Raw genomic sequence first — 14,524 nt, 5'->3', positions numbered from 1 at the left:
TGTGTCATATCCCATATATTACCACTTGAGATGATAGGTTTATTAAAATTTGGACTAAAATTAGGATTTTAGAAAAAGTTAGACAAAAGGAAAAAAAAAAGTAAATAACATTACTAGAAGTTAAAAAACCAAAATATAGAAAATTTTAGAATTTCAAAATAAAAAGTTATGTGTAGAGAAAAATTTATTTCTGGCATGTTTAATTTGTCCGGTCAATCTGGTTAATACTAAGATATTACTAAGCATCTGTTTGATAATATTTTCGTTTCTTATTTTTCATTTTCAATTTTATTAGAAAATTTGAACATTTGTTTCTTGTTTCTTAATTTTTAGAAACATTCTTAAAATTGTGTAGAAATTTAAGAAGCAACAAAAACAAGTTTCTTATTTCCGTTTCCAATTTATTCCAAAATATAAATAAAATATTGGTTTATCATTTTTAAATCTACGAGTACTGGAACATGCAAGTCTATTTGAATTTAGTATTAAGAAAAGAAAAACCAATCATATTAGGTCAATTAAATTAAACCATTGTTAATGGGTTAAGTAAAACCACAATTCAAATGGAGGAAAAAGACAAGTTGATATCTTTTTCATTCCATTTTCTTTTACAGCAAATTCTTTTAATTTATTAAAAAAATTAAATGTCAAAAAGGGCAGTCAAGAATATTTTTGCTTTATTGTTCCCTCAAGATTAGGTAAGTTTGGCCAAAAGATATTGGAAGAGAGAGAGAGAGAGAAAAATCCAAGCAACAAACAGACAGATGAAAGAGAAATATCATAAGAATTCAAAACAAGAATTTATAAAAAAAGAAAAGAAAAGGGAAAAAAAAGGAAGAAAATTAAATGATCTTTTGAACACAATCTTGTCGGCCAGTTGAACAGTTCAAATTACACTAATAATTATCTTTTTATAAGATTTTGGACACTCTCGTGTAGCATGTATATTTATTTTTATATTTCACATTGTCAAACTTTTTTGATTCGAGCACAGCTGAATGGATAAGATTTAATTCAACTCAATACGAGAAAATAGAAAAAAAAATTTCACTTTCCTAGCATAAAATTTATATATATTGTTAAAAATATCACAATTTAACATAGAAAGTTTGATTATGAGTATGTTATTTTCATAAGATTTTAAAATTTTTACCCTACTTTAAAATATATATTTGGTGGGCAAAATAGGGGGTTTGGGAATGAATTTTGTTCACACGAAAACTCTTACTTTAGTCCCGACTCAACAGTTGTAAATCCGAGTATACCGCTGGTTGGGATGAGTAGGTCCACCACTTAACTTTCACTTAAGCTTGGGCCATATCGCTGGTGCGGGACCCTTTTGAGGGGAGAAAGGGCAGCTGGGCTGCCTTTTCAATCAATCTCCGACCGCCTCTTTTCGGGCATAGCTGTTCACAAAACGTGGTATGAGACATTTGTCGACGGTAGGGTCTGACATCGTCCGAGCATGTTTGCTAAAAAAATAATAATAATAAATTTTGTAAGGACTGAGTTCTAGTCGCTCAATCTATATCATTTATTTTTTCTATTTAAAATGTTTTTAATCTATTTGAACGCTATTTATATGTGTACGTAGATATATATGTATTTGAACTTCCAATCTTTTAGTTGAAGAAACGATATATATTTTAAACAGTCAAGTTATGTATAAGTCGTCCATAGAAATATTTAATCCCCAAATAAATGAACAAAATAGGTGCTTATGTGGGAGTTGTGAATATTTTATTTTTCAAATATGTAGCGCAAATATAAAAATAATTTTTAATGTAAAGTTCAAAAACTCTAACGAAGTGTGGATGAAATTTCAGGGTATGACAATGAAATATATATTTATTTAAATGAAAGTTCAAAATTTTTGTTGAATTTGGATATATATAAAATAAATTGATGAGCACACGGAATCTAATGGAACTTGGAGAATTTCAATACGACAGAAGGATACTGATTTCCTTCCATTTATCCCATTAGATACCAAAATAAATAAAATTATATTTATTTTTCTTAGGTCTTTTTATATACAATGCAAATTAAATAGATTGATTTCTTTTTATATGCATGTTTTTGTTTCTTATTTGTGTTTTCAGTTTTTTTTTTTTTCAAAATGTAGATAAAAATATTATTTTATTATTGTTCACTTATGAACTGTATTATAAATATTAAAAAGTAAAAAATAAATAAAAGTTTGAATATTTAATTTTGAAGATAAAATTTCATATAAAAAATTTACTATTTTAATTAAAAATTTTAAAGAACGACGAGAAACACCCTTTTGGTTTTTTTTTCAACCAAAAAGAAAGAACAAAAATAAAAAACAATAAATAGTTACCAGTATAATTATATTTTTATTAGAAAGAGAAAATGAAAAAAAAAAGTAACAGAACCTATAGGTCCGTTTGATAAGATTATCGTTTATTGTTCCTCGTTTCCATTTTTTATAAGGAAACCTAAGCATTTGTAAACTATTTATATTTGCTAAAAATTGTTTAGAAATTTTGGAAACAACACTAATAAGTTCATTGTTTCTTGTTCCCGTTTCTAATTTATTCCAAAAAATAAATAAATGTATTTTTTATTATTCTTGAATTATTGTGTGTTGGAGCTATACATTTCTTTGTAAGTGATTACCATTGTGGAGATACTCGAGCTACGAGGGATACCGTTGTCCTCAACAGGAAGTAAATATTTCAAAATCTAATCGTATTTTGAAAACTATAAACAGTAGTCTTTAAAAATTTATTTCGTTTTTTTTAATTTGAATCAGAATTCAATGTGTTTTCGTGATGGGCGTATAGGTAACGGCGTAAAAAACGTCACGAAAAGTTTTTGTGACATTTAAAAATTTCTACTAGTGATGACTTGTGAACCCAACGTAATTTTTCAAAATAAAAAATAAAATAAAATCTTTACCAGAAGAGACTTAGATAAATAAATAGATCTCAAGAAGAAAAAAGAAAAAAAGAAAATAGTAAAAACAGACATATTTATAGATGTGTGAGGCCCAAATTCTTGGCGCTATTAGAATATAAGTCTACGGTGATTATATTTTGTGGAAAGATAAAATTATATTTATTTTTTTAGTACTAGAATTATATTAGTATGGTTCAAACTTTTTATTATTTATTTTTTTTTGTTTTGAATTACATGTATATATAATATTTTGGCAGCCAGCTCTGACTAGCATTATTATTATTATTATTATTATTATTTTATAATAATTTTTTTGAGAGTTTTTCTTTACATGAAATCTCTGCATTAATTTAGATATTTTGGCTCCCCTTTTCAATCGATTTATATCAATAAACAAATTTTGTAGATGCTTCATACAAAATATTATAGGATGTATCGGTATCCTATATTTCTAAGAATACATTATCAATTGTAAATTATAAGATATGTGTTGCTATTTCATTAAATCTATGGTTCAATCTTCACTCGTAAAATTAATTATTGAACTAAAAAACAATTGCGTTATCAAAATTTATTGGGAGATCTCAAGTTTTTGGCATATAATCGTAGAAGAATAAATTTTGACAAATTACAAAATTTCATGTAATAATGCTATTCGCGAAAGATTTCTAGGAAAAGAAACTCGAATTAAATGAACTTGTATTGTACTTAGGTACAAGTGTTACAATTTCTAATATGTAATCATCTGATGCTTTCTCTCATATGCAAATTTCAATTCGAGGGTTTGTGAGCTTATTCTCAAATCAAGAGAGGTTAGCGCTTTCAACTTCTAGCTTAGCTTGTTGAAGGATTAATGAGGTCTTCAACTTTAAGTTTGTTGAAGACTTTGACTTGTTGATGAAATTCTTAGGCTTGTAGCTTAATGAAATTCTCCAGTCGTTGAAGTTTTTTCGGCTATGGAGCTTGATGAAATTTCAGACTTGTAGTTTGTGAAGTTCTTTGGCTGGTTGAAGTTCTTAGACTTGAATTCTCTTGTGCTCTGAATACAACCTGATTTTCTTCTCAACAGTTCTGAATCCTTCCGAATGTCCCCTAATGAGAAATGACCCTTCTGTTTATGGAGTTTTGTGGGTCTTGGTCATGGGCTTAATGAGTTTCAACCCAATATCTACATCGGCTAATCCAATTAGGTGAAAGAGAGACACGCGACATAATTTGATTTACCGATTTTAAAATTAATTTAGGACATGTATGAAATTTGTAATTAGCCATAAATATAATTTTAAAATAATGACATGATATTTAATCGTTGGCCAAATTTTTTCATTCAACAAATGTATTAAATAATATTATATGATAAAATTATATATCATTGAGGTCAATCAGGTAGGACTTGACCCGTGTCTCTAAGTTAAATTAAGAAAAAAGATTGGCTAATTAAATGTTGTCATATGTAAATATTAGGATCAATTTAATGATATATAAGTTAGTTCAATCCTATATATTGTGTGAGGTGGCATTGAGCTAGAAATTAAATAAGATATAGAGGAGGTCATTTACTATTTAAAATCTAGAAATTGGATAAGAATTAGACAGAAAGCTAGAAACTCTGAAAATTAGAAGGTTGATTAAGAAGGATTAAGAAATTAATTAGAAGTCGAAGCCAAAGACCTATTAGATGCCGAAGACTTTCAACAAGTTAGAAGTGGAAGTCCTTATACAAACTAGAAACTTAACCTTATATAAGCTAGAAGTCGAAGACTTTCAATCAACTACATGCCAAAGATTTTGAATACCTTCAACAATCTAGGGAGCGAATTATAAAATAAAAATTAAAGATTATACTAATCCAAAAAATCAATAAATAATTACTATGAATAAACATAAATTTTATATAAACAAATTGACACACTCGACCATCTTTACCTCTCATCTTTTTCTCTATAGTAAACTTTTTAAATAATGACATTGAAAAAATAACTTTCGAAGATGAATTGTGAAGTGAGTTGATGATGAAAACAAATGTTAAACTATCATGACTTGGGGAATGTTCGTACCAAAATTTTTTTTGATAGTCGCAATAAATCTTCGAGAATACTCTAAGATATTAAGAAACCTGCAAAAAGAAGTTAGCACACACCACCATTAGGATATTTATAGGAGATAAAAGTAACTGCGGTCTAGCAGGGTTTCTTAAAACGAGAACTTTTATATGGGAGTGGGGTTTAAACTTATGATCTCTTGGTCAGAGATAGGTGTTTTAACCACTTGAGCTATGCTCGATTTGACTGATTACTAATAGTTGAGTTTGCATTGCAAATGACTCGAAACAATCAAGAAAAACACACACTAATACAATTTTGGACTTCAATGACATTAATGAATGGTAAAAAATGCTGGAATTTTTTTTTTTTTGGTACATTTTGGATTCTATACTAAATCAATACTCGAGTAGAGTTCAAATCAATCTTCTACTTAAGAAATATGTTTTCGAGTAAGGAAATAAAAAAATTTGAACAAAATTCATATTTTGGTTAATTGGAAAGTGTCAAATAAAAATAAAATTTCGACTATTTTGCTTAATTGACACATTTAAGAAAGCTACAATTATGAATAAGTTGATAAATTTTGATTGCTTTTGAAATTCATTCACAATTATATTCATGCATAAGTTTCGAAAAGAAGCATTTATACAATGATAAATTTCAGTCGATCACACATTTCTATATGATAATTTCAAAATTATATTTCATTAAAATTAAGGCCAATTAAAACTTAACAAATCTATCCAAATGAAAAAAAAAATCTTAAACAAAATCAACAAGCATTACAAAATTTTGCTAATTAAATAATGTAATAGGTCAATTTTATGACCATCAGATGACATAAGTTAGTCCAATCACATTATGTGAGACATGATATTGTGTTCGAAATTAAATAAGTTCAAGTCCATTGTTGATGCGAAAATCTATCAAGGCACGGAGACAATCTGGGATGTCGGTCGGCTGCACTTAGAGCGATTCCTAGGGTACCTGCAAGGAGGTAAGCCACTCCGACGCCCAAGTCGGTAAGTAATCAGAGCTCAACAGATCAGCTTCAGACAGATTTCATACCTGACCATGTGGTGTGGTGGTGTATTTATAGCGGTTGACGGGTATACTCGCACCGAGCTCCTCCGAGCGACCTTTGGTCCTTGCCTCGGACCGGTCCATTCCATGTTTCGGCTAATGGGATTTGGTGCATGGCTTCTCCTTTTAAGTAGTCGAGAGGTCGCTTTCTTGGCTTTACCCAAACAGGTCGTGCATCCACAGTTTGACCCCCAACATCCGCCTTAAGCTCGTAGATAAATAGAGAATGTCTTCAGTGTCTAGCTTGTTGGTCTTCAACTTTTGATTTGATCGACCTTCAACAAGCTAGAAGTTGAAAGACCTTTAACTAGGTATAGCTTGAAAACCTTAACAAACTACAAACTAAAAAACTTTCAACAAAGCTACATGCCGAAGAACTGGAAGACGTTGTTCAACAAGCTACATTCATTGGAAAAAAAAAAGAATTAAAAAAATTAGAGATGGTACCCATCAATAAATATCAATACAAAATCAAGTTTATTCCATGAACTAAACTTTTTTAGAAATCTCGTGGGAACAACGCTTCTGAGTTCTAACTGTTCGACGAGAAATTCAACGAAGGAAAAATTGAATTAATGAACTTGTATTTGTATTTATGTATGTGAGTATTACAATATCTAATGTATAATCCTTTAATTAATTCTCTCAAATGTAAATTTTAATTCAAGGGCTCGTGAGCTTGTTCTTGAATCAATGGTTGATGCCTTCAACTTCTTACTTGACGAAAGATCTTTGAAGTCTTTGACTTTGAGTTTGTTGAAGACTTTGACTTGTTGATAAAGTTTTGTGGCTTGTAGCTTGGCGAAGGTTTTGTCAAGTCTTCGGCTTTGAGCTTATTGAATAATCTTTGAAGTCTTCGGCTTTGCGCTCGTGAGTTCTTCGGCTTTGCAACATGTGAAGTGTTTCGGCTTTGCAGCTGGTGAAGTTCTTCGACTTTGCAGTTTGTTGAAGTTCTTCGGCTTCGCAGCTTGTGAAGTTCTTCGGCTTTGCAGCTTGTGAAGTTCTTCGGCTATGCAGATTGTGAAGTGCTTTAGATTTGCAGCTTGTGAAGTTCTTCGACTTTACATATTGTGAAGTGCTTTGGCTTTGCGCAGCTTGTTGAAGTTCTTCAGCCAGTTTGATGAAACTTTGCAGTTTGATGGAGTCTTCAAGTATTTTTGCTTGGGGAGAGAATATTCAATGTTCTCGAAGTCTCGTACTCTTCAAGTCTTGAATTCTTCAAATCTTGTTGGTTTTGGATGCTTCACTTGAAGCTGAAGGATTGTAGACGATTCTGAGTGCTCTGAATGTCCAATTCTTCTAGATCTCTTCCAATTCTTCTTCCTCTTGGCTTCTTCTCTCCCTTTCTTCAGGCTCTTCTCCCTTCTTCTTTCTTCTTTCTTCTTCTTTCTTCTTGCCCCCAAATGAGAGGTAACCTCCTCTATCTATAGAATCTTTGTGAGTCTTTGTGGGTCTTATTGGGTCATGGGCTAAATGGGCCATAGGCTTGAGTCCAGTCTAGTTTTGATCCAAGTAGTTGATTTCATCGTACGGCCATAAAAGAGACACGTGACACAATTTAATTTGTCGATTTAAAACTAATTTAGGACCCGTGTAATTTTATGATTGGTCCAAAATGTAATTTTAAATTGTGATGTGGCACTTAGTGATTGGCCGAAATTTCTAATTCAACACTAACCTATTGTAAGCTCTTTCTAATTTTTTTTATAATAAAATTGATTTGAAAAATAACAAAAACAGATCAAATTAACCTATAAAACCTTTTTAAATGAAGCATTTAATTACTTCTCTTTTCCAAAGTATTTACAAATAAATGCTTCATATTCGATACAAAATCACTTCGATCAAAAGTAGGTAAATTTGAGATTATTTTTTTTTAATGATGCTTTTTAAAAACTACATTTCACTATGTTCTTGGTTTTGACCATAGATAATGAAATTACACATAAAACAAGTTGAAAGATGATTATTCTGAATATATCAAACCATTTAATAATATTACTTTTCATTAACTTTTCTTTTCCCTCGACAATAAAACACATTTTTCCAATAAAAAAAGAAACCTTTTTCTTAATAATAATAGTGAATTTAGTGTTTTATTTCAAAGCACATCATTTAAAGTGAGGTCCCAAGAGTACTTAATGCATCCCCCATTATCTTAATGATACTTTTTTTCACATTAATTTTCCACTCAAATGGGCCATTCATGTTGGGTGGGTTTTCAACTATAATTATTGGCCACGTGTTTATGAATACTTACCATACTACTATTCCATTGAAAACTATGACTTAAAAATTAAAAAAAAAAAAGTCAATTCCATCGTTAAACTTTTAGTTTTAATTCCAATAAGTCTCATCCAACATTGATTAGACTAGTAATTAATGATTTCGACATGTGGTGGTAAAACATGCTACCCTACAAGAATTTTTTTAAATGTGGATGAAATTTTTCCAAGGTAATTATCATCGTTGGAAAAATGAACTTCTCTCGAACAAAGCAAAAAGTATAGAAGAATCGTGGACGTTATGTCATTTCCTACAGAGAACTGTTGGAAAATTGATGCTTAAGAGCGTCGAGATAAAGAATTTGCCCCGACACTCTTAAAACGTTTCTTGACATTTTGATAATATCCATTTTCGGCATAACCTTCACGACTTTGTTTTTTATTTCACCCAAAAGATTTTATACCAATGGAGATAATTGTTTTCATCTATATATCCATAATCTTCACCTTATTTAGTAAATGTGGTCTTTGGTAGCATTCTAAACAATTCTCTCCTCGAACAAAATACTACCAAACCTCCCCTCAAATAGTCACATCAATCTCTCAAATTCTTATTAAGGCAAACTCGTCTTCCCCGGAGCACATCGCCTATCCGGTAGAGTTCCAACTACAGATCATACTATGAATACATCTTTTGAGACTCACCACTCCTTTGTTCGACACCCGAGGACTCTACTGACATAGTTTAGTCAGGTGCATGACTCTGATGCCACTTTCAACAAGATTATACTGATTCACCCCAAACTTGGGGCTACAACTCGTCTTCTATACAAGTTCCATTATATTGGGAACAATACAATGAGCCTCACAAAGACTCAACAATCACTCTCTAAATGCCATAACAATAGTCACTTATCTTGTAACAACTACAACAATAGGTACTTAAGGACATAGAATGAAAAACATTACAATAGACACGAGCATAGATTGTCGATGATGCATTATAACCCAAAAGTTTTGTTCTTCTCACTACTGTCAATACACTTGCATTGTCCCTCAATATTTGTGCCACACTTGAAAACCTAAAACGAAGAAGAACCTTTAAAGAAGTTCGTCACGGCATTGCATAACGTCTCGATAATGCTACGACCATGCAACGTCAATTGAAAAACTGTGGGTGCCTCTACCTTTCTTTGTAGGGAATGTGTTGAGACGCTACCTCAAGCATTTCAATGAGAGCAAGCCTCTACAGCAACATTGTTTCTTCCTAGATCCGATAGCGTGAGCAGCAACGTAGCCTACATCTGTGAGCCACAACAACAACCATCAACGATCCCCTTCAACTAAACCCCTATGCACGATGGAACTTAGACACAAAGCAGATCCAATGAAAACCCATAAGGCTAACCCGCGATAGCCACCACTGTTGTGAATAAAACAACATGGGTAAGGTAAGCAAAGCAAAAATTTTTCTAAAATTTTATATATGACTAGGGTATTACCAGTGCAATGCACGTAAATTTTTTTTTTTAATTATAAGGTAACTTAAATTTTATATAATTTCACATAAAATATTTTAAGTATAATTATTTTTAAAAATAATTAAGATTAATTTTTATATATATTTATTATTATTGACAGCTAATTACTAATAATAAAATGTACTATTTATAATTAATTGTTAATGATATATTTTGTAAATAAATAAATTAAAAGTAAAGGAAAAAATTATATATTAATAAAAAAGTAAATAAGTATTTTAATATTTTTATTTTTAAATTATTTCAACCTAATATGGATCATTTATTTTTTTTTTAATATTTTGTTTGTTTATTAAATATTTGTTTAGAGCTGACATTTTGTTATATATGTTGAATTTTTTAACTAAATATAAATTATTTTATTGATTTAATTTTATATTATAATTAAAATTATTAAAGAAAAATTCTTCAAATTATATTATTAGAAAATAAAATGACCAAAAGTTTATATTCCACCTTTTAAGATTCTATACAAATTATTGTTTATAATTAATTTATTAATTAAACATTTTTTTATGTATTGACTTCTATGATTGTTTTTTTTTTCAACAATAAGAACATGAGTTAGCTTGTAATTATCTATATTTTAAACAAATATTCTAAATAAAATTGCTCAAAAAAGAAACATTCCAAATAAAAAAAGTACACTAAACAATAAAAAAACATTAGTAACAAAAAGAAAAATCCAAATCCTAAACTAAATAAAATTGCTAAAAAAAAGAAACATTCCAAATAAAAAACACACTAATTAGAAAAATAACAATAGTAACAAAAAAAAATCCAAATACTTACTATACACTCATCTTTTAGAGTAAATAGGCTCATTCTTGAAGATTACTTGACATATACTATTATTCAACTTTGTAAAATTGTGGAATGAGAATGTCACAAACCTAGTATTCGAGATATGTAGATTCAACATATGCCTCCCTTGCAACTTGATGAATATGTCACAAATATCTCCAGATGTTTTCATGATTGAATCATCTTTGAGAGATGTTTGAAGGAACTAAGAATAAAAAAGTATTGAAACTTGTGAAAAGCATGTAGAAGAAAACCTATTTTTATAGTAGCAGAGGATAAAACGTTACAAAAGCCTTTCAAATTCTAAAACTCTTGAAATTCTAGTATGAATTTTAATTAAAGAAAAAATTAATTTTATGTTGTTGGAAAACTTTTTGCATTCTAACCTTTTATATTTCATGCATTTATAGTATGGATAATTAATAATTAATAATTAATTTAATATTTGTAATAATATATTAATGGTATAATTTGTAATTTGTAAATTTAGTAAAGGGCAAAAGTGTACAAAAATGTTTTTCCTACCTCCTATATTTTTAATATAGTATAGATTATGTTCGTAATTATGAAATTTTGTGGTTTTTGTGCTGTGTATGAGGTGGATATTATGATCGTGAGATTGTGTGAGTTGTGATTCTTAAATCTTATCTATATATCATGAATCATGCTTTCCCTAATTAATGTGAGATTTTGTTTGCATTCATCTTACAAACCCAACAATACTCCTCCGGAGCCTCCCCAAGTACCTATTGAACTCCCCCTCAAGTAGTCACTCATCTGTCTACTCTCGAACTTGAATGAGAGGTTACTCTTATACATGACTTCTACACACCTTAATAGAGAACATACCAATTATTAAGTACAATGGTACCCATTGTACCTTGAGTATCTCCACAATGGTATATGATATTGCCCGCTTTAAGCATAGTCTTCACGACTTTGCTTTTGGTTTTACCAAAAATACCTCATTCTAATGAAGATAATTATCCTCGTCTATATATCATGAATCATGCTTTTTCTAGTCAATGTGAGACTTTGTTTGTATTCTTCTTACAAACCTGATACAAATTGATGTTACTATCAAAGTTGACAGGCTAAATTGATAAACCTTAAGGTTGTCTATTCTAAATTTTATTTTAATCCTCGAACTTGTTTGTACATCGTAAATAAATTCACTTTAATTATGCCATAATTTTTTAAAATAAATTATTTAACATTGTTGGGATGGTAGGCTCCTAATTGAAAATTCAGGTATAAAATTGATTTTTCCTTAAATTAAAATAATTCTAATAATGATAAACAAAAATAAAAATGACAAAAATAACCACTAATGATTTAAATGGAAAACCGACCCTTTATGCCATGTTTACTTACCATGAATCAGAATGAGAATGAATCGAAATCAATTGGAATGAAATCAATCGAAATGGGGATGCTATTACTTTGATGTTGTTTTCCAGAAATTTTCTAAAATCAGAATCAGAATTCCTTCGATGTTGTTTACTAAAATTGTCTGAAATCGGAATCGGAATCAGATATATAACAATTACTAGTATATCAGTTTCTTCTTTCTAGCTTATTATAAATACATTATTGTGCTAATCTGTTTTAATTATACAACAATAGTAAATTTTAAATTTATTTTATTACTATATGTATTTTTTATCATAACAAATTATTTAATATTAATAATAATGAATAATTAAAATAAATTACATCAACTAAAATACTTTTTTATTAGAACAACTATTATTTAATAGAAAATATTATTAAATTTTATTATTCTAATATTTAATACCAATAACTTCTATTGATATTAATTAATAATAACAAAGTAAAAACAAATAAAAATAAAAAAATAAAAATTAAGTATAAATTTATAATATTTTATAATAAAACCATACCCACCAATAAAAGTTGTATTTTTTTATTAGAAGAAAAAAAATATTAGTAGTAGAAATGAAAAAGAAATAATTTATAAAAAATTATGGATCTCATTAATAATCAGAGGGAAATGATAAAAAGTAGTAAAGTAACTCTAATAAATGTGTGGGGCTACAAAATAAGAATGAGAATAGATTGATGAGGCTGTAACATAAGAAAGAGATTGTCCTTTTTATGGGATGAGATTCCCAAATTTGGTTTGAGTTTCACAATTTGATTCAATTTGAAAAAATTCATTCCCATTCCTTTGATTACCATTCCGTTCAAGTAAACACAACCTTAATGTAAAAGAAAAAACCACGAGACAATCTTTGACTCTTTAAAAAACATCAACTAAGCAAAATAATGGAATTACATAAATTATTCAACTTCTTTCTCTATCGCAATGACTCGAGGTAATTTTGGTTCGAGTTCAATAGGTCGGTTACCATGCATTTTGAGTTACTTTTATTATGTGGTAGGTCATATTTTTACCCCAACATATATTTATCATGTTTAATTTATCACTTGTCATTTAAACATTTAAATAAAATAATGTATAAAAATTTAAATATTAATTTATAGTAATAAGATATATAGCAATAAGTTCTTTTTTTTTTTAAGATATCAATAAGTTCAATTTAAATATTAATTTGGTGTAAATTTGTAACGTACTTATTTTTTTTCCATGAACGAAGTATAACTTAAGTCATTATATATATATATATATATATATATAACCATTCTATACATGTATTATATATGCATGACTAGGACTAACATATAAAAGTTAATTATTTTAATAATATGAGCACCTTCGGGTGTTAGCACAGTGACAAGAGATCCAGGTTCGAACTCTCCTATATCCAGAAGTCAAAAAAAATTATTTTAATAATACGACAAAATATATGATTTGAAATACCTCATTTAAAACTTAATGCACAAAGTCTAGAGCTTTAATGTATATATTTGATCATTTTGGACCGAGAACCATTTTGTCAACTTTTTGGGTTTATAAAATATTTATTTCTATTGTTCTAGAAATTAATTTTATTAGATTTTTAAATGGGGTAAGTAGAGAAAACAATGAATAATAGACTTTGTAATAAATGAAGGGAGATAGCGATTATTAGTATAAAAAAGAGTAGTTTATGACTAGTTCTACGTTAGAATGAGAGAAAGATTTTACTTAAAAAAAAAAAAAAGAAGATTTTAAGATTATGAGATTATGACGGTACAAAGATGGTATAGTAAAGAATTGATAGTTACTAATACTATCAATAAAATGTATTTTGATTTTTTTTAGAGATAATCTAACCAAACTTCATTGTCAGGTGTTTTTAACTTGAAAGAACTTATCTAAATTATAGATAATTTTTAATCTCGAAAGTAATCGAAAATATTATAGTGACATATTTAGGTAAATTTAAAATGAATATATTTAGGGTACGAGGAGTTTCGATTTCTAATTATCTCTTAATTATTTCTAATTATTTCTAATTCAAACATTTAACTTTTAAGACAGATACATAATGTCTCTGGTAAATGGTCGGAATAACTAATTTGTTTTTAAAAAATACCTATCGTTGTACTATTGGAAAAAAAAAAAAACTAGTCAACAAATTTAATATAGATTAGGTAGACAATCATCCCATTTTAATTGTCCTATGTTAATATTAAGATTATGAGTTATGAGTAGTCAAATATTAGTTGAAACACAACCAACTTGGATTAAAATATTAATTCTTCTAATAATACAACTTTGAATGATAGTCTACCCTGTACCAAGTCGGTTTAGAAATAAAATAAATTGAAATCAACCATTCCATTTCAGATTAGGAATAGGCGTAATCCGACCTATTTTTTACATATTTGTCGTTATTTGAGACCCTGACTTAGAAAGGAAAAAAGATGAAAGGCCCTCTTGGATTGGGCTTTTGATAGGCCCAATGCAAATAAATCCATAGAGCCTTTCATT

Source organism: Momordica charantia (assembly GCF_013281855.1).
Source record: "Momordica charantia cultivar OHB3-1 chromosome 2 unlocalized genomic scaffold, Mcharantia_2.0 BLBB01000002.1, whole genome shotgun sequence".
Taxonomy (NCBI): Eukaryota; Viridiplantae; Streptophyta; class Magnoliopsida; order Cucurbitales; family Cucurbitaceae; genus Momordica; species Momordica charantia.
Note: the sequence above shows the minus strand (reverse complement) of the source record.